Source organism: Bos mutus, chromosome 11 (assembly GCF_027580195.1).
Source record: "Bos mutus isolate GX-2022 chromosome 11, NWIPB_WYAK_1.1, whole genome shotgun sequence".
Classification (NCBI taxonomy): domain Eukaryota; kingdom Metazoa; phylum Chordata; class Mammalia; order Artiodactyla; family Bovidae; genus Bos; species Bos mutus.
In genome coordinates, this window is record NC_091627.1 from 6,641,503 (window position 1) to 6,659,064 (window position 17,562).

The following is a 17,562-nucleotide window of genomic DNA, read 5'->3' on the forward strand; positions in this document are numbered from 1 at the left end:
GGAGTCAGTATTTCAAGTTTTATACAGTTTGGAGATTACTCGTGAAGAATAAGAATTCTAAGTAGCCATTAATTTATTTTCATAAAAATTGTTTCTAGTAATGTCTTTCTTGCAGTTTCCTTCCATTTGGTATAGTTCTAAATTTGGTATAGAATTAAATTCCAAATTTGTCTTTTTCTATGTAAACATAGGCCCCCAAATGAGTTGCTCCATACTTTTTTTTTTTTAATTTAAGAGAATTCTAATAGAATCAGCATTTCATGGTCTTATTCTCATTTTTAAAAAACTTGTTTAAATTTGTTTTATGGATATATAGTTGGTTAATAACACGTTGGGAAGGACTGAGGGCGGGAGGAGAAGGAGACGACAGAAGATGAGATGGTTGCATGGCGTCACCGACTCGATGGACGTGAGTTTGAGTAAACTCCCAGAGTTGGTGATGGACAGGGAGGCCTGGCGTGCTGCGGTCCATGGGGTCGCAAAGAGTCGGACACGACTGAGCGGCTGAACTGAACTGAACTGAACTGAATAACGTGTTAACTTTTACGGTACAGCAAAAGGATTCAGTTGTACATATATGTGCATTCTTTTTCATCTGCTTTGTCGCAGGATACTGAGTAATTCTCCCCGTGCACACAGTAGGGCCTTGTCGTTCAGCCATTCTCTATATAATAGTTTGCATCTGCCAAGCCCAACCTCCCGGTCCATCCCTCCCTCACTCTCCCTCCGTCTTGGCAACCGGAAGTCTGTTTTCTAAGTCCGTGAGTCTGTTTCTGTTCACAGATAAGTTTATTTGTGTCGTATTTTTTTAGGGGGGGAGGGTTAACATTTTTTAAATTTATTTTTTAATTGGAGGATGATTGGTTTATATTGTTCCATTAGTAACATCTCCCTTTGTTGACAAAATTCCTGAGCTGTGAACTGTTCCCATCCATCGATTCATCCCCTCAGCCATTATCTATGGCCTACATCCTGGCCAGGTGCGGGGTTGACACAGACACCATCATGGAATCACTGCCTCCTTGACTTTAAGGAATTCGCCTTTCACTCTCTTCCTAACACTCAGGGACTGTATGGTGAGTTTTCCCACGTGTTCCCTAAGTACTTCTTGAATGCCATTCTGGTGACAAACACATTAAAGTCGGGTTTTATCTGTCCCTGTGCGTTGGAATAATAATACACTAGACAGACGTGGAAGAGAAGCGGTGCCTCATCTCTGCTTCCTGATAACGCTGCAGCCGGCTAGTGTGGCGCTGGGATGAAAAGGAAAAGGTTATCAAAATGAATGGAATGTGCACTAATATTTCCCAACAGAGAGCACAGTGTTTTCTAAATGCATGCATTAAACTGAGTTCATCCATGTCAGGCAATGAATAATTCCCTTTCTCCAACTCGCCCTCGCCTTGTGACTGTTGGCTCTTACATAATTTCTAAATGCAAAATAGGATATTGTTTAACAGAAACTGCTGTTCGTTTGGTTACAAGTAGCTGCAGAAATGGTTAGTGAGTTCGAGGTTTGATTTTTAAACTCCAGCATCCATTTCTCCTTTTCCTGTATAGGTCTAGTGTCGTTTAACTTGTCTGATTCTTTGACTGCCAACGTCTTCATTTTCTAGGCAGTTGTTTGCCGTCTAATGGTTAACTTGGCTTCTTAATTCAAATTCATTGCAATTCTGAGTGTTGACTAACCAGAAGAATTCTCTAGACCATGTGAGAAGTTGCCTTATTTGGCCTAATCGTGAGTTTTCCTGTATCACCTGATTTAAGAAAATGTTTTTAAAGTTATATTAGATTAAAAGGCTGACTATGAGCCTTTTGAACAATGTCTCCATTTCTTAGGGAGCTTGCATTCCATTTTTGTGTGATATTACAGCTTCTAAAAATATTTTGACTTTGAACATTATTAGCTTTTAAATTCTTCATCGATGCCCCTATCATAAAGTATTATAGAATAAGACAGTCATCTATGAATTAAGGTAGAATTCTAAGAAGTAGGTGATAAAACTTCACGTTTCTAATTATAATAAAATATACAGGTACTGTTTTTATGTGTCACTGGAGTGGGTTGCCGTTTCCTTCTCCAATGCACGAGAGTGAAAAGTGAAAGTGAAGTCGCTCAGTCGTGTCTGACTCTTAGCGACCCCATGGACTGCAGCCCACCAGGCTCCCCCATCCCTGGGATTCTCCAGGCAAGAACACTGGAGTGGGTTGCCGTTTCCTTCTCCAATGCATGAAAGTGAAAAGTGAAAGTGAAGTCACTCAGTCATGTCCGACTCTTAGCGACCCCATGGACTGCAGCCCACCAGGCTCCTCCGTCCATGGGATTTTCCAGGCAAGAGTACTGGAGTGGGGTGCCATTGCCTTCTCCGATATTACAAAATAGAATCCCTTAAAGGGAAAAATACAGTTTTAGTAAAGAATCTGTGTCAGTATTAAGCAAGAATGAAGGAGTTTACTTTGATTATCAGTTTGATACTTATCTTAATAAAGCAAATTAAATTTACTAGTTTGGGAGGTTGCCCTCAGTTGGAATCAGGGATGCTGGCTCTGTGAAGCACCAACAGGGCAAAGTTGTTCTAACTGAAGCCAGCTGAGGAGCAGAGTGTTAAATTTTTTTACCATTTGGGGAAACATTCTCTAGCAAGATGACTACTTTAGTCGTTGTACGTATAAGGAATTGTACTATTAAATTTTTTTCTCTTCCCTCTCTGTAACTACGAGGTTGACATCTTTATTAAACATGTGAATATCTTTAGTGTTTTCCCCAAATTTGCTTTATAGCAAATGTCTGCCTGGTTATCTGAAGGGATTGTTCACTGTAACGATTTAGAAAACAATTTTTTTTTTCCCCAAAAGAGGAAGTGGTTAGCATGAATGCAGGAAACAAATTTTGCAACGGCAGCTTGATCTTTTACTTTAAAAATTGTTTTGTTTGCAACAAGAGAAAATGTATAGAATTTAAAATGGTATTGTTGCTGTAACTATTCTTTAAAAGAGGATCAATGTTCCAACAAAGATGCTCAAAAAAGTCACTTTCGTTACCCTCTTGTTTACATCTGTCCAGTAAGCAGTCATATCTGTAGAGTTTGTTTTATTTATTTTACTTCTCAGTGTGCCTGTATTGAATGAACATCGGTTTCCATTGTTTTGATGCTTAATATTTGTCCTGAGTAATAATGGATGTGTTTTCTTCCTTTGATGCTTCCCATGGGAAGTGGAATTTAATGGAAATTCCCCCAAATTATTAAATATAGAATACATGTATTTATATTTGGAAATGGGACACAACTTTGATCTATGTCATAAATGAATATTAGCGTGATGAAGTTTTTTTTTTAAGGCTACACTCAATATTTAAAAATTGAATTTGTGATAGGAATGTCAAAACATAAAATTATTTACTATGGTTAAATGTTTCACATACCAGATACTCTTAAAGTTGCATTCAGCTCCCAGTTTTAGTCCATTTGCTAGTGATTACTACAGTCTCTATGTTGTTGACCTTAATTTTTGCTTATTTGCTTTGGAAATAAGTGGTTTTTGCACAGCAAATGGAGTTTGGGTAAATGTTTAAAAAGAAATAGGAAAGTAAAAATGTCAAAATCTCAGAGTATCAGAAATGCTGGGGATGGGGGTGCTGCCCAAAGTGAATTTGTGTAAAGACTGAATACTTTTAGGACTTCCCTGGTGGCCCAGCAGTTAAGAATTCTGCACTCCCACTGCAAGGGGCACAGGCTCGATTCCTGGCCCTTCCTGGTTTGGGAAGATCCTGCATGCTGTGTGGCATGCCCCCCCTCCCCCCCAAAAAAGAATACTTTAAGAACCTCTTCAATGAAATATTTCCAGTATACATTATGTGATTTACATGAAAATGCTAACATGAAGATCTATCTTAGCTTTGCTTTAGTACTCCTAACAGCAAGCCTCTAAGTAAATGTTCAAAATAGCAATAGGATGAGGATGATAGTTCATTCCCATACCATAGATCTGAAAATAAAAATGAATTGAATAAAACATAAAGTGAATACAAACACTCATATTATATGAATATATGAGTATAAAATAAAATGAATTTAACTAAAAACGGTATTTACTTATTTGGGGGTGTGTGTGTGTAGCTTCAATTCTTGGCATTTCCATCATGCCCTTCACTGTTCTAAAGGCTTTTGTATGGCAAGTCATTTAATAAAATGCTTTAATTTTTACTAGTAGTAAATGGTCTAACTTGGCCAGGAGCTGTGTCTTGATACCACACAGATAAAGGTTCTTATCTTGTTTCTGTCATTTGATAATGGTCTGGTGTGACGCAATTTACTTCATCTCTGAGCCTGTTTCCTACTCTATAAAATAAGGATAATATTATACACTTCAGGGGCTGGCTGAGAGGTTTCAGTGGTACATGATGTAGGAAAACAGAGCCTATGTTTGGATGTGAATCCATTGGTTGACACTATTGTCATCTGTATTTTCCTTGTTGGGGTTCTTCTGATTGCTTCGGACTCTTCTCTTCTTAGTTCTTCTGCCTTCAACCTGCTGTGAATCAATAAGTATATTTTATCTTCTTGTTGTTGTTTTTGGCCATGCCACACAGCATGTAGGATCTTAGTTCCCCAGCCAGGGATTGAATCTGCACTCCCTGCCGTGGAAGCAGAAGGTCTTAACCAGCGGACCAGCAGGGAAGTCCCTGATTAAGTATATTTTAAACATCCAAGGCATTTGCTAGAGTATTTATTGAACCAATAGTTCAGAGCATCAGTAAGGTTATAAAGGAATATCTTTCATAAGGGCCTTGGTTAGCAGATAACAAAGAGATGGAGAGATCAGGAAAACTCAGTTACAGAATAAGATAATGTTTATATATGCAAAGCTGCCCATGGTGAAAATATTAAGAGCAGCAGTAGTTAAAAAATTATTGAGGGACTTCCCTGGCGGTCCAGTGGCTCAGACTCCACGTTCCCAATGCAGGGGTCCAGCCGGGTTCCATCAGTAGTCAGAAAACTGGTCAGAACTAAGGATTCATATGCCACACTAAAAATAAAGATTCTGCATGCCACAACTAAAAGACCCATGTGCCTCAGCTAAGACCTGGTGCAGCCAAATAATTTAAAAAATAATGAGGTACATCATACGTGGAATTACCTGGTCCTGTGACCAGCAAATACTAGGAGCTCAAAAGTTGCTCATAGATTCAGCATCTGGAAAAGCCCTACATGGATTAAAGATTGTTGGGATAGAGCTGAAGGAAGAATCAGGACTTGAGTATGATGGATGGGTAGAAATTGAATAGATAAAGCAGAGAGGGAGCCTCTGAGATGAAAAGAATTTCATCCCAGGCACTGAGGGTAGCATGCTGATGGTATTACAGAACAGGGGGCTGAGTAGGGTCTCCTGGAGAGATGATGTGAGAACCGATTGTGAAGGATATCAAGAGTAAAATGGGAGAATGAATGTGATCCGTGTAAAATGCTATTGAACCAACTTCTCAAAAAATTTACACTGAGAACATGGTTTATTTTTTTCTTAAAGGATTTCAGTCCTTACCATAATTCTTTTATCCCTCTACAGATAAAAAAAAAGGTAAGGCTATCAATGTTAAATTGCCATTAACCTCAAGTGGCCCTGCTGGATATGGGAGAGCTGAGACTGAAGCATATTTCGATGAATTCTTTTTGAATTCAGTGTTCCTGCCAGTGTACCATGTGATTTCACTCCTGGATTGTATAGTAAATGAGCTCTTTGTTCTTAACCACTGCTCTTGTCTACAGAACTCGGCCAGGGATAGTGGGTTGGGAATACATGATAAATAGTAATTGACGTGAAGCCTCAGTGTGTACAAGGGGTCCAGTAAGGAAAACTGGGCCCCAGGGATGATCTAGAGGGGGAAGCCATGTCTTCGCCATCTATCCACACAGCCATAGACATGTGCTTAGGCAGGCTTAGTGTTGTTCCTTCTTGCATATTATTCCCTTCTCAGGGAACATTTTAAATTTATATTAAAAATTTTAAAAACTATTTTAAATTTTACATGTTTTAAGTTAAATTTCCTCCTTCCTAAGTGATGTTGTTTTTATTTTTTTTCATAAGGGTATGTGGGCTTGGTGGCTCAAATGGTAAAGAATCTGTCTGCAATGCAGGAGACCCAGGTTCGATCCCTGGGATGGGAAGATCCCCTGGAGAAGAGCATGGCAACCCACTCCAGTATTCTTGCCTGGAGAATTCCATGGACAGAGGGGCCTGATGGGCTACAGTCCATGGGGTCACAAAGAGTAGAACATGACTGAGTGACTACAACTAACACTTTCTTTTCACTTGTGAATCATAAGTTGTTTATTTGTCTGAAATGTTTTTATTGTGTCCTCACTCTAATGTGATGGTTTAGTTAGGTATAGAATTCTAAGCTGACAATGGTTTTCTCTAAACATTTTGAAAACCTCATTCCATTGTCTTTTATCCTTGATTGTTCCTCTTGGGAAGTTGACTAACTACTTAGTAACATTCCTTTTGTGGGTATTTGACTGTCCACACTATCTGTTAAGACCTTATCTTTGCTTTTGGTGTTCTTTTGGTGTTTTGACATTTCTGTGTTATTTCAAAATACAGAGCTTTTTGGTTCTCATTTACTCTACTTGGGATTCACTGGGGATTTGTTTCTTTCATCTATGTAGGAAAATTCTCAGGTGTTACCTCTGCAAATATACCTGTCTTTTCATTTCTATAATTGTCAATTCTGGGACTCAGATGTGTATGAAACTTTTTATTCTGTGTCTTTCGTTTTCTTATGATTTATTTTGATTCTTTTATTTCTTTAATCATTTTAAAATGTTCTTCTCTTGTATTTTCTTTAAACTGTTCTTTTAGCTCAAGATTATTTTAAAAACAATAACTTTATTTATTTGACTGCACCACTCAGCATGTGGGATCTTAGTTCCCTAACCAGGGATCATCCTGGGCCCCTACACTGGAAGTGCAGTCTTAACCATGGGCCAGCAGGGAAGTCCCTTAGCTCAAGTTTTTATGGTGCTAGTTTTTCTCCCTATTGTGTCCGCTCTCACGGTGGTTTATTTCCTTGTGCTTTTATGATTGTTAATATTATTATTTTTTTTTGTATGAACATATCTTCAGCAGGGATGGACTTTTTCCTCTGGGAATCCTAGAGGAAATATCTATTGTGACTTGGGTACTGAGGATGAACAGCTGCTCACCAAACACCTCAGATTTCTTTTTTCTTTTTAATTGAAGTATAGTTTTTTAATAATGTTTCATGTACACAGCAAAGTGATTCAGTGATACATATGTGTGTGTGTGTGTGTATATATATATATATATATACACATACACACACACATATATGTATGTGTGTGTGTGAAAGTGAAAGTTGCTTAGTCATGTCCAACTCTTTGCAACCCCACGAACTATACAGTCCATGGGATTCTCCAATCCAGAGTACTAGAGTGGCTAGCTGTTTCCTTCTCCAGGGGATAATCCCAACCCAGGGATCAAACCCACATCTCTCACATTGCAGGCAGATTCTTTACCAGCTGAGCCACCAGGGAAGCCCAAGAATACTGGCGTGAGTAGTTTATCCCTTCTCTAGCTGATCTTCCTGACCCAGGAATCGAACTGGAGTCTCCTGCATTGCAGGCAGATTCTTTGCCAGCTGAGCTACCAGGAAAGCCCACATATACGTGTATATATGTACTTTTCCAGATTCTATTCCATTACAAGCTATTACAAGGTAGTGAATATAGTTCCCTGTGCTATATAGTCATCATTGTTTATTTTATATATAGTGGTGTGTATCTGTTAACCCCAAATTCCTAATTTATCCCCCTCACATTTTCCCTTTGGTAACCATAAGTTTGTTTACTATATTTGCGAGTCTATTTTTGCTTTGTAGATAAGTTCATTTGTATCATTTTTAAAAATATTCCACGTGTAAGTTATATCACATGGTATTTGTCTTTCTCTGCCTCCACTTACTGTGATTATCTCTGGGTCCATCCATGTTGCTACAAATGGCATTATTTCATTGTTTTTAATGGCTAAGTAATATTTCAGTGTGTGTGTGTATCTCAGATTCCATGGTATTTCATTTCTCTCCCTGGGGTATATAACATGATTAATTTTTTTCACTCTTCTACGGAATGTATCTTTTGTAGAGCTGCATTCCATAGTGCTTTCAGTATATTTGTTCTTCACAATAACGCCACAGCCACAGAGAACAGTGATCACTGTTTATCATCATACAGTTAAGTCATTAACTTTCCAGAATCTCAGCTGTTCTCATTAGCTGTGCATATATGGAACCTCACAAGTGTCATATTTGGGGGTGATGTTGTTCATTAACAGGGAAAAGGGAAGAGAAAGAGATAATTAATGTCAATCTACTGTAACTAAAAACTCAAGACCCTTGCCAAATATAATGTGTTAGAAACCAGGAGGGAGGAGGGACCAAGTCTTGGAGACCATGCTTTATATTTGACCAAGATCTCTGAGCTCATGCCACGTTTGTTTTCTCCAGCTTACCTTGGAGGTATGCCAGCATCAAGACAAGTTATATCAGCAGTGGCTTCTCTTCCAGCAGAAACTGTAGCTCACCTTCTAATTCTACTTTTTAAATAAGGCAACTGGGGCGTAGGGAAACAGAAGGCTTTTCTTAAAAACTGTTTAGCAAGTGAATGGCCCATGAGAGATTGAGATGCTGGTCTCATTTGCTATCTTTCCGTATTCTCTCGCTTCTATTTCAGTGACCGGGTACCAAAGTAACCTACAATACCGGGGCTAGAAGTTGTAAGCCTGTTTAAAAAAAAAAAAATCAGGAAATTGCTGGAATACTTCAGGCATATTTCTTTGGTTAACTTATTTTGAAGTTTTTCTCTGTTCTGTATTTTAGCTGGCCTTATAATTTATCAAAGACAGGCTCATTGTTTTGGCAACTCCCTGGTCTGGAAGCCTCCAACAAAAACTCACAGCACTCTGTCTGAATAGGAATTTTTAAATGCATTCTTAGTCTTGAACTGAAAATGTATTCTAGATGCAAGAGTTTGCTGGGAAATTGAAACAATGCCATCTATCATACAATAACATTACTCCAGACAGAGAGCTCCTTCTCTTCCTTTGTTAATGCCCCTCCTACTATACGTCTCAGGGCAGAGTGTGTGTGTGTGTGTGTGTGTGTGTGTGTGTGTGTACCTCAAAGACAAGCCTTACTGCTTCAGTCTTTCACTGTTTCTGGAATTCTGCATAGAATTTGTCTCTTTCACTAAGCTTTTTAGCAAACTAAACTATAACTTCATCACTTTCGAAAGTGATCATTAGTGATGGGTTTTTTTTAATAATAATGAGGGTATGTTGTAAATATTGCTTTGGAAACTTAAATTAAATCACATAGAGCTTTCACTTTCCCTTATTCAATACTCTTTCAAATTATTTTTTCTTCCAAGCCACACAATTTTCTTGATTTTCAGCTGCTCAGTCGTGTCTGATTCTTTGCAACCTCGTGGATTGCAGCATGCCAGGCTTCCCTGTCCTTCACCATCTCCTGGAGCTTGCTCAAACTCAGGTTCATTGTGTCCGTGATGCATCCAACCATCTCATCCTCTGTCACCCCCTTTTCTTCCTGCCTTCAATGTTTCCCAGCATCAGGGTCTTTTCCAATAAGTCGCCACTTTGCAGCAGGTGGCCAAAATATTGGAGCTTCAGCTTCAGCATCAGTCCTTCCAGTGAATATTCAGGATTGACTGGTTGGATCTCCTTGCAGTCCAAGGGACTCTCAAGAGTGTTCCCTAGCACCACAATTCAAAAGCATCAATTCTTCGGTGCTCAGCTTTCTTTATGGTCCAACTCTCACATCCGTACTTGACTACTGGAAACACCACAGCTTTGACTATACAGACCTTTGTTGGCAAAGTAATGTCTCTGCTTTTTAATATGCTGCCTAGGTTTGTCATATCTTTTCTACCAAGGAGCAAGCGTCTTTTAATTTCATGGCTGCAGTCACCATCTGCAGTGATTCTGGAGCCCAAGAAAATTAAGTCTGTTACTGTTTCCATTATTTCCCCATCTATTTGCCATGAAATGATGGGACTGGATGCCACGACCTTCATTTTTTGAATGTTGAGTTTTGAGCCAGCTTTTTCACTCTCCTCTTTAACCTTCATCAAGAGGCTCTTTAGTTCCTCTTTGCTTTCTGCCGTGAGGGTGGTGTCATCTGCATACCTGAGGTTATTGGCAATTCTCCTGGCAATCTTGATTCCAGCTTATACTTCTCCCAGCCTGGCATTTCGCATGATGTATATACAATAGGCTAAATAAGCAAGGTGCTATGCAATAGTATGACATACAATTAATCAGTTACATTACTGGACATTTGTCTCAAATTATTAGGGTTAGTGGATTTCTTTATGAACATTGAAGATTATTTCATTAGGACAAATTCCCAGAAGTAGAATTGCTAAGTCAAAGACTAGGGTGAAATCAGTTTTGCTTCTAATCATTAACTAATGTTAGAGAAATTCAGTCTAGCAGTTAGAGGTTTCAGTGATTCTTAAAAGAGTGCTATTTTTCTGATCTCAGAAATACCTATTGGAACTTCCCTGATGGTCCAGTGGTTAAGACTCTGTGCTTCCATCATAGGGGGGTTGGGTTTGATCCCTGGTCAGGGCACTAAGATGCCGGGTGGCACAGCAAAATTAGTAAATTTAAAAAATAAAATACTTAGGGCTTCCCTGGTGGCTCAGTGGTAAAGAATCCACCTGCCAACGCAGGAGACGTGGATTCTACCCCTGGTCTGGGAAGACCCCACATGCCACAGAGCAGCTGAGCCCCAACTACTGAGTCCACGTGCCCTAAAGCCCGTGCTCCGCAACAGGAGAAGCCACAGCAGTGAGAAGCCTGCACACGGCAACGAAGAGTAGCCCCTGCTCGCTGCAACTAGAAAAAAGTCCGCACAGCTGTGAAGACCCAGCACAGCCAAACAAACCAACCTAAAAAACAGGTTATAATATCCTTGTATGCCATGAAAACGTGTGCATTTCTTCCCATTAACCTGGCCACATCCCAAAGGCAAGGTGCTCCAGTCGCCGGAGCTGCTGGTGACTCTGAGACACACCAACTTTGCCAGCTGTTGACTAGCGATCCTTATAGCGTGGTGGTATCATTCATTTAGTGATGCCCTTGCTGCTGTGTTCTTGGAACTTTCACCAGAAAGTTCCCGAGGCTGCTCTACCTCCTCTCCATGTCACCTGAGGTCCTGTTGTCAGTGTTACCAGTGATTATCAGAAAATGGGACGTGCAGGGACTTTTACTTTCTACACCGTACAATTTTATAAATTTGAATTAGTTACCACAAGCATATTTTTGTAATCAGGTGAAAAAAAAAGAACTGATGAAGATGGAGAGAAGTCACATAACCCAGATTATAAAACTGGTGTGTTTAATTTTATCTATGACATGAAGTCAGCAGCTCAGGTAGTTGCCGCATTCTTGCTGTGCCTCCAGGCCAGGCTGTGTGCCCTTTTGGAATGCTGTATGCTGGTTTCCGGGGCTGATGGTTAGGCCATCTGCCCCCTAAGTGGAGCTGCTACAAGTTGCTGGCTATTGAATAATAAATATGGGCAGCCTTAGCTGTGGTGCAGAATAGTAAATTCAGAATACAATCTTGATTTAGCCTCCCCTTTCTTCCTGGCCTAAAATACAATTGGTTTCTCATCATGCTGAGAGTTCCTTGAACTGCAACGAGATCAAATGTGTTGATCCTAATGGAAGTCAACCCCGAATATTCACTGGAAGGACTGATGCTGAAACTGAAGCTCCAATAATTTGGCCACCTGATGAAAAGAGACAACTCACTGGAAAAGACCCTGATGCTGGGAAAGATTGAAGGCAAAAGAAGAGAGTGGCAGAGGCTGAGATGGTTAGATAGCGTCACTGCCTCAGTGGACATGAATTGGAGCAAACTCCGGGAGATAGTGGAGCACAGAGGAGCCTGGTGTGCTGCCGTCCATGGGGTCTCGAAGAGATGGACACGACTGAGCGACTGAACAACAACATGATGATGATGAAATAAAATATTGGAAGTCCAACTTCTCCAGAAGATACTTACTGCTGTTGGAACTACGACTGATGAAACCCTCTACATTGTGTTCCCCCAATTTTTGGTAATCGAGGAGGGCCTTTCTAAGTTCTTATATTACATACTCCAACCCAAGGGAAAAAATGACTTTTCAAAGCTCTGAGTTCTTCTGCAATGAATAGTTTGTCATTTAAGGAACAGCAATGGATACAATTCTGAGAAGTCTGAGGACATGTTCAAAAAATTAATATATCTCATGAGACTTCCCTGATGGTCCAGCGGTTATGAATCTGCCTGCCACTGCAGGGGACACAGGTTTGATCCCTGGTCTGGGAACTAAGATCCCCCACACATGCATGCTCAGTTGCTTCGGTCATGTCCAACTCTTTGTGACCCTACAGGCCATAGCCTGCCAGGCTGCCCGTCTCCATGGGATTCTCCAGGCATGGATACTGGAGTGGGTTGCGATGCCCTTCTCCACGGGAAATTCCCAATCCAGGGATCGAACCTGCATCTCCTACATTGGCAGGCGGGTTGTTTACCACTAGCGCCACCTGGAAAGCTCAAGATCCCTCATTCCACAGCTCCTGAAGGGGCATGCTCTGGAGTCCTCGAGCCACAACAAGAGAAGCCGTGTTACGCTTCATTATGTATATGAGTTAGGGTATAGGGATCAGACTTGTCGATCCTAAAAGAAATCAACCCTGAACATTCATTGGAAGGACTGATGCTGAAGCTGAAACTCCAATACTTTGGCCACCTGATGTGAAGAGCTGACTCATTGGAAAAGACCCTGATGCTGGGAAAGATTGAAGGCGGGAGGAGAAGGGGACGACAGAGGATGAGATGTTGGATGGCATCACCGACTCAATGGACATGAGTTTGAGTAAACTCTGGGAGTTGGTGATGGACAGGGAAGCCTGGCGTGCTGCAGTCCACGGGGTGGCAAAGAGTCGGACACGACTGAGTGACTGAACTGAGCTGATGTATATGAATAGAACCAGTCTGTATTTATTCATTTCGTTAAAAGGTCAAAAGCCATAAGAAGTCCTGGTAAAATATGTGAGGGTATAACATAGTAAGAAAATCTACGACGTTCCCCATATGAAAGTAAACACATCCCTTAGTACGGCTCATTTTCTCTGTTTATGACGACTGAGACTCAGCCAGCAGTATTCTTTTCTTAATGAATTGAACAGGAAGTAGCTGCACATTTTGGCCATGTTGATCATCTAAATTTAACTAACTAAATGGATTATAGTATTTTTGTCTTTAAACCCATTAGGATTTAGAAGCATTGGGCTGCAGCTTGGTTTCTAAAATATTGTTTCCTTTATTTAGAAACTGTAACTCTGACCTTTGAAGCAGATGTCGATAAAACAATGTTAAGAATTACCAAGCAGTGAAGTCACACTTAAGTGATACATACTTAGGCCAATTTGGATTTATTTGGGGAGATTCCCAAGGATTTGTTAAAGAAATTCCACAGTTCAAGCTCAGTCTTTCTGACTGACGGTGAAAGTGGTGTAGCGCTTATTTAAAGATCTCTGTGACTTATGGCCTCAGGCAATTGTGGTCATTCTGGACTTTTTTAGAATATTATCTCTAAATTCTGTAACTCTGACTCGTTAAAAAAAAAAAAAATCCTCTGAACTTCTCTCTGCCCCACAGTAATGTTGCCACAAGATGCTTTATCTTTTATTCTTAGAATGGGAACTTGAATGAAAAGAAATAGCTGATGGTCTTACTGAGGATGGAAATACTGTACCTCTTTAAGATAACAGTTGCTATTTTTAGACAGACTTACAAAGAGCTGGGAAATGGTGATGCTTCTAATCTTCACGCAGCCTTAGGCATGAGGAGATGCACTCTCGAAAATATCTAGTTATTTAGCAGTTTCTCCAAATAAGTTTTCGAAAATACTTTACTTTTAAAAGCATATTTGTAATAATGAGTAACTGACTCAGCCCTGTTGTTTGAGAGAGACTCTTGAAGTTCCAGTGCAAAGTAAACATCACAGCTTATGAAACAAAAATAGATTTCCATAGTAAATCTTAGTCAGAACAGTGGCACATTCCTGGGCCTGGAGTTCAACAGTGGGTATTAATTCAAAGCAGCTGGGTCCTGGGATGAGCGTTAAGACAGCCCTGTGTTCCGTCTATGGTCTTGCAGAACGTGATATGCGACGATGTTTTGCTGCTTCTAAGTGTTGCTTTATCTTTTTAGTGACTCAGAGACAGACTGTAGATATACGAAGGCTTTTGCATCCTGAAGGCCAAGATTTTTCTTTTCAGAAAACTGCCCAAGACGTAATGCTTCTTTCACAAAGGGTAGACCAGTTCCTTCCCTCTGGAGTCTGTTTTCTTCCGTGCTCTCACTTTCCAGGCTGGACTTTATCCATGCTCTTCTTTATCTCAGTTTCTTCCGTAGCTTACGTGTAGCAGTCACCAAGCTGTATTTAGGGATTACAGCGTATGGGGCATTGCGAAACAATGAGTTGATAGGCTTATTAAAGCAATTTTGGGCTCCCCTGGTGACTCACTGGTAAAGAATCCGCCTGCCAATGCAGGAGATCTGAGTTCAGTCCCTGGGTCGGGAAGATCCCCTGGAGAAGGAAATGAAATGGCAATCCACTCCAGTGCTCTTGCCTGGGAAATCCCGTGAACAGAGGAGCCTGGTGGGCTGTAGTCCATGGAGTAGCAAGAGAGTCAGACACGAATTAGTGACTAAACAACAACAGAAAGTAATTATCTAGACAAAGCAAAAACATTAGAGATTCTGGGGAGTTCAGAGGAAGGAGGGTAACAGGCCCTTCCCATCAGGTGGACCTGGGGCACCTCCAGCAGGCTCGCCTCCTGTTCTCATGAGTGAAATATTCCACAGTCGTTATGATGGACAGATTGTCAGGAAGCATTGATCTGCTTATGTGGGCTGTGTGTGTGTGTGTGTACACGCACACATACGTGCATATTTAGTGATGACATTCTGATCCTTGTTTCAGAACTAAGCTATATTCAGTGTTCACCAAGTTGGATCATTTCTCCAAAATAAATCAGGAGATGCTCCACCTTGGTACTCTTCATTTATAAAAGAGATGAAGGAACCTGCCTGCCCTGGGGATTTTCTGACTTTTTTCTGAAGAAGGTTTGTGAATGAAGTAGTGAGTTTTTTAGAAATGGCTGGGTGGGGGGGGACGGAGGTGGGGGTCTACCTGGGAATTTCCTTGGTGGTGGGTTGTCATTGTCGCTTTTTTTCCATAGTCCTAGCAGAGTGAGACATGATAAAACTCTAGGTAACTGCAAGAGTTAAAAGGGTTTTTGAGTTGGTTGCATCACGGAAACAGATGGAGTGCACGTAGGTGGGAAGGCTACTGTTTAAACGGAGGGGGGTTACTGTGTATTGGAAGGGCATGGGTTTTACAGGGTAGCTGGGGACTGGCTAATACATGTGCTGGGGAGCACAGTAAAGCGGAAGCCGAAGCATATGGTCAGGAAGGGCGTTAAGAGGCCGCCGACAAAGAGGAAGAACGTGGCAGCTGGACTAATAACGGAGGGGAGATGAGACGTTGGTAAATTGGGTTTTAAGTACCTAAAGGTCTTAAGAAACTAAGAAATCTCAGGTAATAAGGAAATCAGTTTGGAAATGTTAATATTGATACCTGCACTAGGGAAATGTTTACCGAGAAACAGAGAAGGGAATGAAGGAAGCAGGTCTGAATGACCCCCGTGGCTTCACAGATACACAGATGAGCGAAGCGTGTCACGGAAGTGAAATCAGGTTAAGCCTTCAAGTCACAGAGGCAGGAAACCAATAAAGGACTTTGAGATGCAAAGAAACCGACCTGGAACCAGCGACCAGACAGAGGGTAGGACAGACAGACAACTCCAACCTTTTTTCTTCGTGTTGGCATTTGAATGGTTCTCTGTTTTTATCTTAAAAAAAAAAAAAATAGTTTCAGTAAAACAAAGCAAAACAAGCAGACAAGAGTTGCCTTGGTTGTGTTGGAACAAGGCCCTTCTCCTGTTGTGTTCTTGGCTTGGTGTGGTAAGTTTGCCAAGCACACAAGCCAAGCCATCTCTTCACCTGGCAGGAGGCAGTTCTTGCCCTGCATGGACCTCAGATCGTCTTAGAGATTCATGAGATTATATTTATCAAGGCTCCTCCAAGGAATCTGAGGAGCTAATACCAGCATAACAATCATTGGTATTTGTGGAGGACTTTAGGCTTTTCAGACATTCTTGTTTGAACTTTCAAATCGATTACACGGCTTGTCGGTAATAGCCTCTTTGTTGTTTGTGTGTAATTAACCAAACTATGAATTAAAAGAGAGAAACAAATTTAGGAGTTCTATTATTATTTAGGAGAAAAGCAATGCAATAAAACATTGGAAAAGACCCTGATACTGGGAAAGGTTGAAGGCAGGAGAGAAGGGGGCGACAGAGGATGAAATAGTTGGATGACATCACTGACTCCATGGACATTAGTTTGAGCAAACTCCAGGAGATAGTGAAGGACAGGGAAGCCTGGTGTGCTATAGTCCATGGGGTCACGAAGAGTCAGACACAACTGAGCAACTGAAAGACACACACACACACACACACACACACACACAAGGCTCAGAGAGGACTCCATACTTAGTGCTGCTTTAAAATATGTTCTGAAAAAAACCATAGTGGAGGGTTTTAGAAAGACCCCTATAGATTAGTGGTTCACATGCCTTTTTAATTCATGAACTCTTTTGATAATTGGATAAAAAATATTATGGATCCCCTGTCCCTGACTCAAAAAATAAAAAATAGGATCAGAGGTTCCCATGAGGGAACCTAAATCTTGGTAATAAATATGTGAATTGGGCCAAGTGTAGACAATAAAGAATGTTGGTACATTTCAAACTAGAAAGTAGTGCCGTGTTAAGGCAATAATGGTGGGGTTTGTGAAAATCGAAGTGTAGTTGATGAGTTGGATAGATAGCATCACCCACTCAACAGAAATGAATTTGAGCAAACTCCAGGAGATAACGAAGGACAGAGGACCGTAGCATGCTGCAGTCCATGGGGTTGCAAAGAATCGGACACGACTTATTGAATGAACAGCAACAGAAGTTGTTTTATAATATTATGTTAGTTTCAGGTGTTGGCTATATTCCCCTGTGCTATAAGGTATATCCTTGTTGCTTGTCTATTATAAATATAGTAGTTTGAATTGTTAATCTCATACCCATAATTTGTCCCTCTCCCTTTTGATAATCACAAGTTTGTTTTCTATATCTGTGAGTCTGAGAATCATTTGTAATATTTTTTTCTTAGATTCCACCTGTAAGTGATCTGCTACAGTATTTGTCTTTCTCTATCTGACTTATTTCACTAAGCAGAATAGTCCCTAGGTCCATTCATGCTAGCACACATGGAAGTGTTTCCTTCTTTTTTATGGCTGAGTAATATTCCAAGACATAGCTCAGATGGTAAAGAATCCGCCTGCAATGTAGGAGA

General features: G+C 40.6%; 1 protein-coding gene across 7 annotated transcripts in view; it reads left to right on the forward strand.

Moving 5' to 3' along the window:
* Nucleotides 1-17,562, forward strand: part of FNBP1 (formin binding protein 1) — a 132,511-nt gene that overhangs the window by 81,823 nt on the left and 33,126 nt on the right. The gene's annotated exons all lie outside the window — the stretch shown is intronic.